General features: G+C 37.5%; 1 protein-coding gene across 2 annotated transcripts in view; it reads left to right on the forward strand.

Moving 5' to 3' along the window:
- Positions 1 to 3032: 3032 nt before the first annotated feature.
- LOC135222672 (transient receptor potential channel pyrexia-like) overlaps positions 3033 to 18931 on the forward strand; it is a 100127-nt gene continuing 84228 nt past the window's right edge. The window contains exon 1 of one of the 2 annotated variants that reach the window (XM_064260826.1): positions 3033 to 3133. The gene's annotated coding sequence lies outside the window, so the exon portion shown is untranslated. The remainder of the gene's footprint in view (positions 3134 to 18931) is intronic. The other variant, XM_064260830.1, reaches the window with a different exon arrangement.

Raw genomic sequence — 18931 nt, forward strand, 5'->3', positions numbered from 1 at the left:
GTAGATGTGACAACTGTGGTTTTATGCAATATACTCCGCCCGAGTTTTCTTCTAAGGTGGAAAGGTGAAGCTCTCGGATTTTAGCAGCTGACTCCACGAAGGCAAGTAAAGAAGATGTTCTTGTAGAATCCAGCCACATCACCTCGTGAATTCTCATCGCCATTGCAGTAACTTCTTCATAAGGATATTCTGGGATCCTGTTTGCCATTTATGTTTTTATTTCTATCGAGTAACGTAACGTTTTGTTAATTTTTGCAGTAATGTTAAGTTTTGTTAGTTTTCTTGCTTCTTAACGTAACTTGGATAATTGTTGTGTTCTTTTAACACTAATATTATGTGTTAAACCTTTAAATGCGCTTTGTGAACCCGTGTGGCATCACCCAAAAAAGAATTGGTGCAGGAATACAGTTGATTGTTTTTTAACTGCACTTTTTTGTTGAATAAAAATGTAATGTTTCTTGACCTTAAGTAAGTTAGTAAACTCCTCAGCACTGTAACTTAGTCTCATTCAAAGCTAGCGCAGGAGGGCTTAAGGTTGAATGTGGCCCTAAATTTTTTTAGTTTCACCACAATACATATATATATATATATATATATATATATATATATATATATATATATATATATATATATATATGTGTGTGTGTGTGTGTATGTGTGTGTTTGTTTGTGTGTGTTTGTGTGTGTGCATGTGTATGTTTGTACTATATAATGTGTGCTTATGCAGTTAATATCAAGGAACTGAAAAAAAATTATTTAACGGCACCCCTATGAATGATAGCCAGGAGCCACCACTGCATATTAGTTCAGAATCAGCGTGGATAAAGGTCCGAATCAGCCTGGATAAAGGTTTGAATAAGCCTGGATAAAGGTCCGAATAAGCCTGGATAAAGGTCCGAATAAGCCTGGATAAAGGTCCGAATAAGCCTGGATGAAGGTCCGAATAAGCCTGGATAAAGGTCCGAATAAGCCTGGATAAAGGTCCGAATAAGCCTGGATAAAGGTCCGAATAAGCCTGGATAAAGGTCCGAATAAGCCTGGATAAAGGTCCGAATAAGCCTGGATAAAGGTCTGAATAAGCCTGGATAAAGGTCTGAATAAGCCTGGATAAAGGTCCGAATAAGCCTGGATAAAGGTCCGAATAGCCTGGATATAGGTCCGAATAAGCCTGGATAAAGGTCCGAATGAGCTGGATAAAGGTTCGAATAAGCCTGGATAAAGGTCCAAATAAGCCTGGATAAAGGTCCGAATAAGCCTGGATAAAGGTCCGAATAAGCCTGGATAAAGGTCTGAATAAGCCTGGATAAAGGTCCGAATAAGCCTGGATAAAGGTCCGAATAAGCCTGGATAAAGGTCCGAATAAGCCTGGATAAAGGTCTGAATGAGCCTGGATAAAGGTCTGAATAAGCCTGGATAAAGGTCTGAATAAGCCTGGATAAAGGTCTGAATAAGCCTGGATAAAGGTCCGAATAAGCCTGGATAAAGGTCCGAATAAGCCTGGATAAAGGTCCGAATGAGCCTGGATAAAGGTCTGAATAAGCCTGGATAAAGGTCCGAATGAGTCCTGGATAAAGGTCCAATAAGCCTGGATAAAGGTCTGAATAAGCCTGGATAAAGGTCCGAATAAGCCTGGATAAAGGTCTGAATAAGCCTGGATAAAGGTCCGAATAAGCCTGGATAAAGGTCTGAATAAGCCTGGATAAAGGTCCGAATAAGCCTGGATAAAGGTCCGAATAAGACTGGATAAAGGTCCGAATCAGCCTGGATAAAGGTCCGAATGAGCCTGGATAAAGGTCCGAATAAGCCTGGATAAAGGACCGAATGAGCCTGGATAAAGGTCCGAATGAGCCTGGATAAAGGTCCGAATAAGCCTGGATAAAGGTCCGAATAAGCCTGGATAAAGGTCCGAATAAGCCTGGATAAAGGTTTGAATGAGCCTGGATAAAGGTCCGAATAAGCCTGGATAAAGGTCCGAATGAGCTGGATAAAGGTCTGAATAAGCCTGGATAAAGGTTTGAATCAGCCTGGATAAAGGTCCGAATAAGCCTGGATAAAGGTCCGAATAAGCCTGGATAAAGGTCTGAATAAGCCTGGATAAAGGTCCGAATAAGCCTGGATAAAGGTCCGAATAAGCCTGGATAAAGGTCCGAATAAGCCTGGATAAAGGTCCGAATAAGCCTGGATAAAGGTCCGAATAAGCCTGGATAAAGGTCCGAATCAGCCTGTTGCCCCCATAACGGGAACAGGCTTACCTTCATCTGATTGGCCGATTCGGACCTAATATGCGTTGGCGGCTCCTGGCTATCATTCATAGGGGTGCTGTTACATAATCTTGTTCAATTCCTTGATATTAAAACACACACATTATATAGTACACACATATATGGCACTATAAACAATGCCGAAAACTTAATTTCTTCAAGTTCTGTTTTTCTTGGACTATGACTGATTACTAATGGATGATTACTCTATTCAAATTTGAAACTGTAAACAAAACTGAAAAAGTATTAAAATGCTAAAATTCAAAGCAGTAACTTTCGGCAGCGGAGAGACTGACGGACGGACTGACGGAAAATTGCTAATATGAGGTTACATAAAAATATTAATTTTATGTAAACTAAACGTAGCAAAATAAAAATCATTAAACCATTAAAAAGAATAAAAACTCGAACTCAGAAACATTAAGATAGTACAAAACTGAGTATGACAGTAAAATAAAATAACATAGGCCTATATAAAACAAGAGGACTAAAGAAACACCCACCTAAGGACACGACGCATGTACACACATACTAACTCTCTCTCTCTCTCTCTCTCTGAGGAAGGCAGCAGAATCGCTGCCGAAAGTTATTTTGAATTTGAGTATCATTGACATTATTGTGCGTTATAAATTTTTCCCATTTATTGCAACTCACCACTGAGTTTATTATTCTGCATTATTTTACATATCATTAGTATCGTCACTGATTTGATCACTATTACTAACATTACATATTGATTAGGCTGTTGACGAATTTCAAATAACACCTTCGCCCTCCAACAGCTAGGCTAACACTGCTCGAGAGGCCAGTGCTCCCAGTCCCATCACCCTTACGTGCGATCTGGCTACATTATCACCCTACTAGCAAAATAGGTGAGCACCAGCAGTTCCTCATATTGTTTCAATTAATTATTTTCTTTACAAAAACAAGAAAATGGTAATCATTTATAAAGAATTATTGATAATCATACCTAATTTCTCACATTCATGTATATTTATTCATAATTTTGTGCATATATTATATTATGAAATCTATAGGGGGTGCTGCAGTTCCACAGTGCCTGCTGACGTACGCCACTGCTAATATGTAGTATTTACATATGTGACATTGTTTTATAATATTGTTTCAATGTTTGTAATCCATAATCGTTCCAAAGTCAATTATGAAAATATACTGGGAAAACAATTGAAATCCACTCCTCTCACGTTTCTAGGACCATAAAGTGTGGTGCCTTTCAAGTTTCTGAATTTATAATTGAGTTTGGTTTTATTTTGTGATACAAAATACCTCTATACTATAGTTTACCATAAAATAAAAATATTTGCTTTCTTTGAAAATCCATAAAAACGAATCAAAGAAAATATTATGTTTTATTGTTAACCATTTTATGCCTCGTTAAAAATAGCAGTTAATTTTGTTCGTTGTAATTTATGTTATTCACAATGCTTCGTGGTATTTCTAGGTGTTCGAAAATCGCTTATCCAATTACAAAAGCTCAAAATGTGACAGTTATGGCGTTTCCAGATATTATATTTACTTGATAGGAAGGAGCTTCGTTTCCTAAACCCGAAGTTTTGTTTACATTCGTCAACTGACTTGTGGCCTAAGCCTAACTTCTGTGGGCGGAGACATCTCACTTTCCTTGCAGACGACGGACGACGCATTTTGCATTTCATTCTTCTCCCAGTCATTAGCTTATTTTGTTTTTATTATTTTTATTTATGTTAGACACATGCTGCCATCCGTTGCCTTTACGCACTACTCACTCGCTATGCCGTTCATTCTTCTCCCAGACATTCGCTGGTTTTAACTACTATTTACTATCTTTATTATGTTGTGCCAACATGAAATTTGCTGCATACTCCAGAGTTGGTATTTTCATCATTTCTTCATCCACTGTGAAAACTACCTTTTTTTAATTTGCCTAACCCAGTGTCAATCACTTTTTCCCCCGATTCTTTTTATCAAAACTATTAGGTGCCAAATTGGTTGGTACCATCTCTTCCTCTTTCTTTTGTAAGGATATATGTAGGTCAATTTGTCCCCCTTCTTTGACTGAATTTTCTCATAAAATAAAAGAAAAACAAAATTTCTAAGGTTAGACCAAGAGTTAAAGAGAAAAATCAAAAGGGTAAAGTCACCTGACTGATAAAAACAAAACAATATAAAGTATTTTTGCCATTAGTAAATTCAATATTTGTGATGTTTACTCTATTGAAAAACAAAAATTATTTACAAATTCCCAAATTCCTTCTCGTACTATATAGTAAAAGAAAAATAGAAGTTAGGCCACACGTAGGAAACGAAGTCATTTGACTCATATTAATCAAGTGAATATATATATGATATCTGGAAACACCATTAACTGTCACATTTTGAGCTTCAATTACGATGAAATGTGTATAAATTCGTGTAATTGTCATAGCATCCGTTCACATCGTAAACACTTTCGCTAAAGAACTTTGGCTAGCAGCATATTACAATAAATTTATGAATAATATTGATTTATATAGCAAATTATGCATATTGCTATCGTCGAAATTTGGATATATCACAATTTCATGTTTACACAACATAAAAATAATAAAAACATAACAAAATAAGCTAATGACGGAAGAGAACGAAGTGGGCAGTATGGCGGAGCGAAATGCATCGTCTGCTAGGAGAGCAAGATATCTGAGTCTTACCCCATAGTGGCTGTAAGGGAGGCGTCTGGCCGAAGCTCAGTGCATTTCGGGAATATGCTCCCGGGCGCGAACCCTTGAAACCATACAAATCCAGGACGACAGTGAAGCTTTTACCTACCCCACCACCACAAGAGGCTATAAGTTTGTGCCGTATCTCTCCCTCAAATACCTTTCGTGCTCAGGTATTCGTTGATTTGGAGACAGCATCAACCCACCTCAACCTCGGTAGCGTTGTAGTGCTTTTGACAGCACGTAGCCATTATATGAATCACGGTCATGTCAAAAGCACTACAACACTACCGAGGTCGAGGTGGGTTGATGCTGTCTCCAAATCAACGAATACCTGAGTGCGAAAGGTATTTGAAGGTGAGAGACAGCATAAACTTATAGCCTCTTGCGGTGGTGGGGTAGGTAAAAGCATCACTGTCGTCCTGGATTTGTATGGTTTCAAATGGTGCCCGTGAGCCGACAATTCTCTTATCGCCTAAAAATTCCCCTTCGGTTAAATATATATGAAAATATAATAATTCCGAGGTAGAGCGAATTAGATATTAAAGGACATTTGTAGCTCGATGTATGTATATGAATCACGGTAATGTGATATGACTCATATATATATATATATATATATATATATATATATATATATATATATATATATATATATATATATAATATATACTATATATATATATATATACTATATATATATATATATATATATATAAATATATATATATTATGGGTGTGTGTGTGATAAGTATATATGTATGTATGTATGTATTAAGTCTAGCTAAAGGGCCTTTAGGTAATTGCAGGTGTCCAGTCACGTGATGGATACTAGAGGACTTCCTCTGGATCTTCATTGCCAGTTCATTAAACACTGGTATATAGGACCAAGATCTTTTGCAAGTGGTATAATGAGAAGAATTCCAGATATGAAGGACATCCAGACTAACACAAACGTTATGGATTTAGGGCCAAACAGCCGTTAAAGGATATATTCTTGCTAATCCCTCAGTGTTTTAAGAGCAATTTGTGCCGTTTGCTCCAAGTCCAGTGCTGAAATTGCCTTGGAGTACTTAGATGTGAATTTTATTGTAGAGGTTCACTCCATGCAACTTAAAATTTTTCATGATAGTAGTTGAATGGTGTTTAACATCTATTGAAGAAGATAATTTCGTTATTTTCTGTAACTCGATAGGTATTTTGTGACACTTTGTTTTTAAGCTTGCAAAATAAGATTTTAAAAGATTTTCCAATGGTTTCATATAACTGAAAGCAAGAGAACACACAATTGCTGTGTTCCAGTGATGTGCGCGTACTTACTTAATAAAGAGGCAGACTAACAAAAGAAGTTACTACTTGTAAGGAGAATTTCCTACAAATAAGAACCTTAGAGGCTGTTTGGGTCTTATGATCTCTCACTTTTTTCTGATATACTAAGTATTGTCTTAATTTGGAAGCTTGGAAATATATCCAGACAATGGGAGATAGCACCATACCGCCTACATATATATAGCATAAAAATCCAACTAAAAAAACTTGATGGCTGTGATCACCAGGTATTTTGTGTACGTTCTTTGGTCTCCTTGACAATAAAGCCCCGTGCACACAGTCGACCTTTGCCCGACGAACTTCGCTCGATGTGACATCAGAATCGGGAAAAGTCATCTTTATCCGCTGTTTCTCCGCTTCTGACGTCACATCGAGCAGAGTTCATCAAACAAACACATGAGGATCTTAGAAGTAGATACCACTGAGCTTGGGGCAACGAGTGTAAGTATAGCTACATCTTGACAGGATTCTTGGACATGTATGGCGCAATTTCATTTTTTATATTCACTTCAGAAGCTGACTTCAGAAAGTTCTAATTACCTTGTTTTATTCCTTTTCTGTGGTTTTTAACTTATTGGTCTAATTACTCATCTTTAACACTACTGTTGACAACCTTTAGACGTGACACCAGAGAACTACAGGCCCGTACCGAGGGGAGGTTGCTCGGGGGGTTCTCCCCGAGTCCATATTTTCTGTGATTATCCTTGTCATTGAACTGTACTTGCAAAGTAATAAATAATTGTTTTATTGATAAGTCAGAGTGTATAACTAGCAAAGTAATATGCTGATTGTTAACATAGTAAATGAATCAATCAATAAAACTTTAGAAATATTCTTTAACTTTCAGTGCAAACTTTCAACATTATAAGTAAAATTCTGTTAACCAAAGTCAGTTCTCTGAATAACATCTAATCGGGTAGAAGGGCATAAACCGCATACCCAATTTTTCTTAATATAACAAAAATAACATTTTTAAGTATTTCATCTTGTAAATATCTATGCAATGACATTTATAGAAGAAAAGGTCCAGTTTTTGTACAGTGGGTGGGTTTTGTTACTCATAAGTTTACAAATAACGATTAACAGCAGGCAATGACATCTTCGCTAAATTTGAAAAATGTCAATAGATACAAACCTTCGCTGAAAATTCATTTTAACGGCTATTTAGCCATCATTGAAGTTCTCAATGATTTTTATAATGCAACGTGCAATAATAATTACTTTGCAGGCGGTAAGTAATTGTTCTAATTGTAATTTCTTTATTAAAAGTTTCTTTAACCTTGACAAACCGTTAATTTACCATGGAGGGGGGTTGGTTTATGATGATCTGTATGGGAAATAAGTTTTATATAAAGGGATTATTTACAGATAGACTTAACATTAATCTTTGATGAGCACCTTAAACCACTTCCATTTGCAATGCAGTAGGTCATATTCATGCTTCCATAAACAAGAAATGTAACACTGATTGCTAACTATAATGTCATCCCAGTAATTCGTTAATTCCCATACCGTCTAGCACTTAACATTTGCATTTTTTTTAAACGTTGACCTAATTCAAAGAAAGTAATTTGGACTTATTTAAATCTGAATATTTTGACTGTCAAAATAACCTGGGGATATTGGTGAATTTTGAGATCGTTAGAGGAAATGCGGGGCCTAGAGTAAAGCCAGTCCGCTACCAGTAGTTGTCAGAAAATCAGAATCCAAAGACTCCAGAAACGAGTAGTAGTGAATGATCAGTTGGCAGAAACAGTCACCAGTGTAGTTTGTCAAGAGCTTCAGCTGTATGAGTCATAGAATCTCGGTTATCCATCACTTGTGGAAGTATATAAGCAATCTTGAAAAAATGTCTGTTGTCGTAAATGTGTAAGTAATTGTTGTTCAGATGTGAAACCAATTTACCGATCTATGATGTTCTATTTCTCGTCGCATCTGTAAATACTTGCAACGACGGAATGTTTGTTGATAGCTCTAGATACCTTGGGTTCTTCAATATGTTCCGTATGAACGCGATGTCCACGGACCTTGAATCTGGACACATTATTCTGGACAAGTAGCGGACACCTTGACTCCATGAAGTAATACATGAAAATTTGGTAATAAAGGTAAGATAATTACACATCTAACCATTTCAGTATCTAATGGCACTGGTGAAATAATAATTGGTCTTATTGGTTTTGTAACAATGGTAAAACCTTGGTTAAGTTAGTTACCGTTAAAAAATGGTAAAACCTTTAAATGAGTCACCGTTCAAATTTAGGTTATCCTTAGCATAGAAAACTTAAGAGCTGTCATAGAAAACGAATATGCCAAACTATTACAAATTTAACGAATATGTTGTATAATTGTAAAGGATATATAGATACCACTTAAGTGTTGTAAGGCAAAAAATAAGTCGATGCCATATGTATTTGTCTTAATTAATATGCCGTATTTATAAAATATTAAAATAAATTGCGCAGTCATTTACCAAAAATCGTGTTAACAAATTAGATTTTGTTCAGACTGGATTGGTTTGCATGCACCGTAGCCAATATTTATTCCAGGTTAAAAAAAACAGGTTTTGGCAATGAAATTAGAGGCTGAAGTTTTCGTAACTGTGATTGGAACTGGAATACAATGAGCACTAACATCTGCACCGTTGACATCTGTTGGAGATAGGTAGTACTATAGGTCACATAAAAGAAAAAAAAAAAAAAAAAAAAAAAAAAAAAAAAACTTTCGGCTGGGTGAACTTTGCCAAGGCGTGCTGAATATTCACCTGTCTAAATACTTTATATAAAGTAATGTTAGAATGCGTAAATACTATGTCTTTAATGAAAACTACTGGATACGATGAGACATGCGCGGTTGATCTTGCTTGTTAAATTGGCTTCGATGGTCTAGTTTACAGTTCCATACAGTTGGTATATTTATTCCATTCGAATTCAGTCATAGAATAATTATAAATGTTCCGGTGTCCCCCCAAAAATACTTCCGCGTATTTGATTACCCCGTTATGATTGAAGAGTAACCCGTTCCATTGAATGTTTGTATTAAAATGTCTTTGCATTAAAACTAACTGGGTTTTACTGCAAGCAGACCATAAGTTTTGTTATAAAAACCATCTTAAGTATTATTTTAATGTATCGAGCCAAGTTGTATGACTAATGTTCCAGGTAATTCCAAAATAGGCTGAGTGACATCAGTTTGATTTTCCCTTGTTTTAGAATGTCGTTAGGTCTCTTGTGAGTTGCGAGTGTTAGTTTTCATTTTTAGATTTGCCGTCGTGTTGTGCGTGGCCTGCTAGTTTTCTGACTTGACTCTCATTAAAAGCCTAAACGTTCCACATTTATTGGAGGATTTGCTGCAGAACACTGTTATAATCATAAACAAAGTTGGCTTGTATGCTTGATTTTAAATGTCGGATTTGTGGAGAGTGTAGTTAGGAGTGCCTTTCCTACGTTCTAAACATTGCCTGATTGTCGTTGAAGAAACATATGAAAATAGTATCTTTAATGGTTAATGCCATTTATTTTTTCTTAACAGAGGTTTTTATACCTTGGTTTTGAGTGCCAAGTTTTTACTGGTGTGGCCACATTTCAAGGAGTAAATTCCATAACTTTAATTCCTAGAGAAATTGTTGAAACAGCACAGTTCATGTACGCGTTAAAAAAAATAAAGTCAGCAGACTATTACTTCGTATGCAAGCTTACACAAGACAGGATGTCAATCTGAAAGTCTGTGCTGGAAAATTGAAATCATGGTAGTGGTGCAGTCATGTATAGCCAATGTTTTATTTGAAGAAGAATAAACTTGGAACGTTATGGAAACCAACTGGTAAAAATGATTTTGTATGCCTTAAATCTTACAGATTTAAGTAGCCAGTTATATTGTCAATTCACTAAAAGGTAAAGGATTATAGTATGAACATTCACTTTGTTCTTTACTATTTTGGTTTCAAATAGGTTGGTCTTATTCAAATATCTAGTTGGATGGAAGCGTGGGAAAAAAGATTGGAGACGTTCTCTTGTAATTCTATGCAGAAATTGAGACCCCTCTTAGGATATGCTAGTGTCAGAAAAGCGATGTGTGTGGAAACTAGGTAATAACAGATTCAGGGATAATGTGTCAAAGGATATATATTCTTAGTAGTGTTTACATACAGAAGTAAGGAACCTACTATTAAGGAACATTGATTTACGTTTAGCACATTCATTGTAATAGAATGATAGTACTAAAAGGGGTTATTATTTAGTGGGGAGAGTTGTTGTACAGGGTGCTTACCCTCTAAAATTCTTAATACGGTGAAACTGCAATTTCTCCACCGCCTTGATGTGACGGAATATAGAATTTAGGCATAAGGCCAAGCACTGGGACCCGTGAGGTCATTCGGCGCTGAAATGGAAATTGACAGTGAATGATTTGAAAGGTGTAACAGGAGGAAAACTTCGCAGTTGATATGTATCGGTATATTAAGAGAGGGTGGAAAGTAAGATGAAGAAAGAGAATATGAACTGAAGTAAAGTAAAGGCAACGAAAGTTGTTGCAGACAAGGGCCGAAGGCACGCTGCATAGAACCTTAAGTAATGCCTACTGTCACTGCATGAGGTGCACTGACTGCACTAACCCCCTACGGAGTCTATATTCAGCATAAGAGAAGCCAAAGAACTTTTATCTGTTGAAATATTGTGGTCCTACTTTGCTAGACCGCGAGTTCGATTGTCGGGCATTCCATTGAGGGGTGAGAGATGTGTATTTCTGGTGATAGAAGTTCACTCTTGACGTGGTTCGGAAGTCCCGTACAGCCGTTGGTACCGTTGCTGAATAACCACTGGTTCCATGCAACGTAAAAACACCATAAAAACAAACAAGCAAACAAACCTACTTGGCTAGACATGTTCTTGATATTGTATTCGCATATAACGCAAAGTATTCACGTATAAGTTTCCTTGCACACCGCTTACCAGCATGTCTATCTACTAATGAGACATTAAGTAACGTTGTGAGCGTTCAGATTAGTAACGATAATAGTGCAAGTAAACTGCCATTTTTCTTGAACATCATAAAAATATATTTACTAACAGTAACCGGCGAGTTTCTTCAACCTCTTTGAACTGTGGGATTTGCATAGACTAACTCGCCGACGCAGACAACCAAACCAGTTACGTGGTTAGGCGGTGGTTAGCAGCTGATTTGATAACAGGACGGTATACTCTTTTAATTTAAGATTTGACAAGTTAACCTTGAAATAGTCTAGGACACGCGTATTTGCTTAAACACAGTAAATTTAGTTTTAACATTTCCGCATATCCATTGAAACTTTGTCTATAGAAGTTGGGATGCAACACATCAGATGGTTTTTCATTTATTAGCTATTTTTGGTGCCCTTGACGTTTCGTATGACAAAAGTCTAGATTCAAGAATCTATCTTCAAAGAAATAAACATTCAATCAGTCTGGTGTTGTTTGTCTGTACTTTACACTACTTAAAACATATCGCAGAACAATGTAATCGGAATTTTTTCCATTTATAAAGGTTCTAGAAAGTTGCAATATTATCCATGGGTCTAAAAGTTTTCATTACGCTTGTTGCAATTTTTATTAGACTAGCTTGAACATTTTAATTCTATGTAAAATCATTATTATTATTCAGACAATGAATCCTACTCGTAAGGAAAAAGCCTCAGTGGCGTGGTCGGTATGGTGTTGGTGTGCCACCTCGTTGGCCGCGAGTTCGATTCTCGGGCATTCCATTGAGGAGTGAGAGATGTGTATTTCTGGTGATAGAAGTTCACTCTCGACGTGGTTCGGAAGTCACGTAAAGCCGTTGGTCCCGTTGCTGAATAACCACTGGTTCCATGCAACGTATAAACACCATAGAGACAAAACATAGGAACAAGCCTTCAGGGGTCATTTACTTGAAATTCAAGCTTCTAAAGCTTAGAAAACGGACATATGTTAGGCTAGATTTGGTTGGTTAACAAAAAGTACAAAAAGTGCAGTAAAGTGCTTTCATGTATTATAGAGCAAGAAGTGAAATAGTATGGTTTGGATTGCCAATTCAATTTATCATGAAAATATCTTGCAGAGCAGTTGCATTCTCATTATGTACATCGACGAAACTTGAAAATGTATTTCATTTTGGCCATTTTGGCCACCTTCCCCAAGTAAAAGTTAGTGTAAAAACAAGCACTGTCTCTTTATCTGAGAAAGATATTGAACTTGAGGACTAGAAATGAAAGAATATTTGATTACGTACGGGAAGCGTGAGGTGGTTGCTATGACACGGCTTTCCTGCTTCATAAATGAGATAATGTCGCCAATCGGCAAAATCTTAATATTTTTAGTGTTCTGTAGTAGGCTATTGAATTAGAAGTGCTCGGTTGTATAGATTTTGCGTGTAAGTAACTCTTGCTTTATTTTTTCATATCTCGTTTACTGAAGAAGCTATTTTAACGATTTGCCTATCCCTGAATTAGTCACAGGTAAAATAGTTTTTTTTTTTTGTTTTTTTTTTTTCTGCATTCCTCGCAATGCAGATATGGAAAGATCGCAGACGTTAAATTGTACGAGAGGTGTACGAGATTCACTTGGTCTACTCGTTTAGTGGCAGAATAAACACGTTTTTCAGATGTCAATTACGAACCACGTGACTGACACCCAGGTAAACCCAGACCACTACCATAATGATCCTGCTGACATATTTAGTTGACGAAGATGTTCCACATAAGTTTCGGCATCGTAGCCGAAAGCTACCAATGTTGACGCTGACTTTCTGGGGATATTTACAAATGATTTCACCTGTTTACAACAGTCTAACCTATACTTCTGCCTCTTCTCTGACAAGAAGAATTGCCTTTACCTCAGGGTACCTCGAGAGAAAAGAAGTATGGAGGTCTGTGTACGAAGTAAGGTGTCATGGTTTTGGTTCGTTATTTATGATGTTTAAAATGTGTGACTTTTAAATCCGATCAAAATTATTTAGATTCAAGATAGCAACATATTGTTTTCGTTATTCGAGAATATAAACTATTCTCGATTTCTGTTATCGGTCTCTACTTCCCGTAATGTAATTTTTTCTTACTTTGGTCAAAATATTTATAGAAAGATTTTGTACTTAAATGTTATCAGTTTCCTCTTCTCTTCCTCCCGTTTCCCCAAATTTCTCCCTCTTCCTCTCCTCTCTCTCTCCCTTCTGGTGAAAGAAGTTCACTCTCGACGTGGTTCGGAAGTCACGTAAAGCCGTTGGTCCCGTTGCTGAATAACCACTGGTTCCATGCAACGTAAATACCATCTCTTTCTAACAGTGTGCTAGAGTTTAAAAGACTCTAGACAAAATCATCAGGACACAATGAAAAGTAAAACCTGCTCCAAGAAGTAAATGAGTGCAAGGTGTCTCCTCGGATGGACTATAGTAGATTCACATCAACCGTACATTTGATGTCTAGGCCAGTCCGTTACGAGAGAGTTCACATAGGCAGGATGTATGATCCACCTCTCCTGAAAGAAGTATTCCTCAGGAAAGGTGGAACATAGATCCTAACCATGTGATCTCTCGAGAGAGAGTTTCCCAGCCCTGTGATTGGCTTATCAGGAGCGTCGTTAGAAACTGGCCTAGACATCAAATGCATGGTTGATGTGAATCTATTATAGTAAGTCTCTGAGACATCCTAATCCTAGTAACTCTCTCTCTCTCTCTCTCTCTCTCTCTCTCTCTCTCTCTCTCTCTCTCTCTCTCTCTCAGTAACTCTTACTACCCGCTTGTTCCGGAGAATCTTAATCCCGAGGACGCAATAAAAGTGTCACGTTCCTTCCTTTAATATTGGTAGGGCCGTAGGGACACACTTCTGCCCAGTGCCTAGTTATAAGTCTAGCGGTCGCCAAGATATATTTATTTGCTTTTTCCACCTCGAATAAAGGGTAATTACACATTAAAATTCATACCAGTATGCGCTTTCTAGCTTTTTTCACATTTATAAGCCCTAGTTTTAAATATATTACAACAACGATATTGACTTTAGGCTAAAAAAAATTTTAGGTCTAATGTTTACGTCTGCTAAACTTATTTTTAGGTCTAATGTTTACGTCTACTGTAATTTTCAAACAACTTGACTTTGGGTTTTTTAAATAACGTAATTACTTGTTGATGAATTGCCCCAAATTCATAACCCGTTCTAACCAGTCAAATAGTAAGAATCTCTGATGTCATACGTTATGTTTATCCAAGCAGCAAAGCGAAGTTCCCAGCATCTTTTAATCTCCCATTTTATCTACCCCGCCCCTCCACTTCCGTGTTTTCTCGTTCCCCAGTTGGTGGTATTCCATTTTTTTGAGGGTGGGGTCCGTATTCCTCCTGCATCTCAATTGCTCCTCTATTCATATGTTTGTTAATGTATTCCTCCTTCTGTTCTGACCTAACAAAGTATTCTATAGTGCACCTCATACCTCTCGTGCGAGTTTTTGTAGTTAGTACTACGTTCCGCTGTCAATCTACAGAGCATAATCACTTGAGTCTAAAGAATTCAAAACTAGTTGCATAAGTGAAGGGAAAGATACTGAAATAATAAACCAAAGTCTCTCTCTCTCTCTCTCTCTCTCTCTCTCTCTCGTATACGTCACCAGCGAGCCGTCACCTGTCGCAATAATTAATATCGGATGGGCAGCTTAGGCTTAATTATAAGCGCAGACCCTTCGCGGGTTATGAAGAGTGGCAGCTAAAGTATGACTCTCATCCGCACGTGGGTGAGTAAGCTACGGAGAGAGAAGCGAAGTTATTTTTTGTGATATAGATAGGATAAGGAAACACACACACACACACACACACACAGAGTCGGTGGGGTAAGATACCAGGCATGCTCCTTGTTTATAAGGGTTATTCCATTACCACCATTCAAGTTGCCGTATCACACAATTATAATTTCGAAGTTAAACATGTATAAATGCGATGTTTTGTGTGTGTAAAATATTTCAGAGGAATTCTTTGAATATATATACTTCAGTACTTGACCGTTTTATGACGTAAAACATGTTTAGTTTTTAGTCTTATAACTACGATGTTCTTTTTACGTATGTAATAAATTCTCAACGAATTTTTGACATGATATACTGTTAGGACTTACCGTTTAAAGATGATCAAGTCAGAACAGTAGCGAATAATTACAGTTGATCAGTAGTAGGATATCGAGGCAGGCAACCATTGAATATTTTATATGGACATTTAATTAAAGTCTAGATTCTGTTATCCACCGCAGTTTCTAAGGACAAAGCGACGTTACAGCAAACGCTCAAATGTGAGATATTGTGCTATCCTGCAATTTCAGATAAATACTTTTTTTTATTGCCGATTAACTAAACGTAAGTATTTCTTAGAGAGCGTCAGTAAATAGGGTATGCACGCATTTTTGCAGCGAAAGTAGAGAATTTAACTTTGTGTTATAACTCTGCAGCCTAGACCAAGGTCTTGGCCCAGTCTCTCTCTCTCTCTCTCTCTCTCTCTCTCTCTCTCTCTCTCTCTCTCTCTGGCTATATTGTCTTCAACAAGGACAATTAGAGCGGTAAATAAGAAGCACTTCCTGAAGATATACATTTCACTGCGAGTAGTATTTCAATTCTCACGCGTGGTTGCAGATGACTCATACGAAGCCCAGACATAGGAGGAGGAACTTAAGTATATATATAAAAAAAAATATTAAATTATGGTGGTAATAGAACGTTTATTCTTAAGAACTCTTTAAATGTAACGACTTCATACTGTTAAGTCTCTCAATGTCAGTAAACTTTCTTTTTACTAAGACGACATAATGACCGCGCTACAGTGATCTTTTGTGTTTTGAAATATCAAATTACAATTCTCTTGTCATGTTTTGCTAAAGAAGATCATAACTGGATACATCTTGACCAGAAAGGCAAGATTTGTTTGTTTTGTTTGTTTGTATGGTGTTTTCACGTTCCATGGAACCAGTGGTTATTCAGCAACGGGAACAACTGCTTTACGTGACTTCCGGACCACGTCGAGAGTGAACTTCTATCACCAGAAATACACATCTCTCACTCCTCAATGGAATGGCCGTGAATCGAACCAGCTACCACCGAGGTGGGACGCTAATACCACACCAACCACGCCGCTGAGGCGCTTCAGAAGGGCAAGAGATAAAGAGATAAGGCTGAACATTTGCTGCAGCAATAGCTGTTGCTTATATGCATATTTTGCATTATCTGTAACTCTCATATGCGCATTTAGATTTGGCTTAAATGAGAATGAGTATATAACCTGTGGATGTATTGTCTGTTGCCCATAGGCAAGTAATTGTAGTAGAGATTGGAACTGAAAAGTTGCTATAGAACCATAACCAAAAACTACCGTAGGTTGGATGGGGGTGGGATAGGGGGTCTGTGTTAGTGGCGTCAGTGTATTTCACCAAGGCCTTCATTTCACGCGTAGACCTACTTAGGTTCTTTGCAGCTTCCCTTCGGCCACTAGTCGCAACCCCTTTCATATTCTCTTCCATCTCGCGTTCTCACCTTCTCTTAAAGTAGCCTCAACATTTTATCAGCCCTGAATGACCTCATGGGTCCTAGCGCTTGTCCTTTGGCCTAAATTTTATATTTCAGTTGCTATTCGTAGCCAATAACATGATGGCTGTCCCGGTATGTGATCGGACCCTTGTGCCAATAAAGGTGCGTCCACACGGTCGAACAATGTCCGACGGGCAAACATTATTACCATATCATAGGCGAAGCAAGATGACGTCATAAACGTTAAAACGATGGAAGTAGATATGGCAACAAACAGTGGTACCAGATGAGGTTATCACTGTTTTTACTCTGCTCACAAGGCAAAGACCGGCAGACATGGTTAATTGGTAACAATGTTTGTCTGCCGGACATTATTCGTTGTGGACGCACCATTATGTAGGCTACCATGGTGGTTTTATTCATACTGCACCTTTTGTGGGATGAAAAGGCTATTCCAATAAATTAGCTCCTCAGTCTCGTACTATACTCCGAGTTTTTAAAGAGTCGATTCAACAAATTACATTCGGGTAGTTATAAATATGAACCTAAAAACTAATAAAGTTGATAGTCTCTTTTTGTTTGTAGAATGGCGATCAATTCTAGCCATAACTTAAGGTAACATTGTGCTCGTATTCGTGTACTTTTGTTTTTCCTCTTTTGGATGGGGACGCCTTTTGAATGCCCGAACCACTGAAAAATATCTTCACCTTTTCAAGAGTTTATTTCATGATTATTTGAAATGTAACCACGTAAGTGTTATAGGGTTAATGCTTCGTTATAGGAACATTAGTTATGAAAGTAATTATTGGTAATGAAAGTAGTTGTTGGCTGGTATCTTAGTTGCCAAATAGCTTCTAATAACTTGGAATTTGACACAATGTATACGTTTAAATTTTCATTTAAATCTGATTCAATAGCAGTAGTGATGACAAGAGAGATAATCTCATTCATTTCAATTCGTAAAATTTATTATGAATTTAATCCATATAAATTAATATGTTTACGTACCTTTCTCAAAATTTCCCTTTTATTTGGCAAACTGGTTAGCCCTTATCTCACTGCCCAAAAAGTTCTCGGGAGGTGAAAAGTTGTGGTTAAATGTTCGGGATATAAGCGACTCTCTGATAGATGAACTAATATCTTAATTTGAAATATGGAGCACGACATTTCCTTAGCAGATTATGAGTGAGGAATGCGTAACTTGGAGAGCGTCACCTCTGGCATGATATGCTCGAGTCCAGATGTCGACAGATGTCTCGTGTTTTGACAAGTATGAGTGACTGAGGGGGTTGTTGACGGAAATACCCACCCCTCGCTCAGGTCAGATTTAACGTAATATTTTAACGAGTTTGAAAATAAAAATTCATGTCAAGAGTATCATTGGCATTTGTGGTGTTTTCTTTCGTGGTATTTGCAAAAACGTATCGAACACTCAAAGGAATGTCTCTACGGGACCAAAATTCCCCGAATACTGCTGGTAAATGTGTTTACCAATTACTGTCTACATTCAAGAGACTTTGTTTTAGAATAAAGTAAACGGAAGTACCATTTAATATTGCTGGTGTTCTTGGGCGTGACAGGTGTGCCCAGACGGAGCTAGCAGAGAGAGAGAGAGACAGAGAGAGGAAAGCATGACCTTTGAGCTAATGTAACAGGGAAGGGATGTCTACTAGGGTAGTAGGTGACTGACGCATCCTAAACAAACATGGCGGAGTGCCATGGGTCACGATAATTTGACGTCTTTTAAACTTTAAAGGCGTTCGGTATGGCCTTCCCCATTCTCCGGTAACGACATAACTTTCCGTCATACTTTTGGGGGAGTTCTTGTGTCCAGGAAATGCGCGGAGTGGTCCCTTTCTGCTCTTACCTTAGAACAGCACCTTTCCGCCGTAAGTGCCCCTTAAGACGGCTGTTAAAGGTCTTAAGCTTAATTCCTTTCGACCTGTAAGACACGGGGACGGGCTTAAAATGGAGTCTTCGTCGTCACCGTTTGTTCTCTCTCTCTCTCTCTCTCTCTCTCTCTCTCTCTCTCTCTCTATCGGCTTCTTGTAATTCTTCTCTTTTCGTTTGTAATAGTTACTTTTCGTTATCACGTCAAGATTGATAACAGTGTTGTGTTAATAAAAAGCAGGTAAGGTGTTAACTC

This window comes from Macrobrachium nipponense, chromosome 8 (genome assembly GCF_015104395.2).
Source record: "Macrobrachium nipponense isolate FS-2020 chromosome 8, ASM1510439v2, whole genome shotgun sequence".
NCBI lineage: Eukaryota > Metazoa > Arthropoda > Malacostraca > Decapoda > Palaemonidae > Macrobrachium > Macrobrachium nipponense.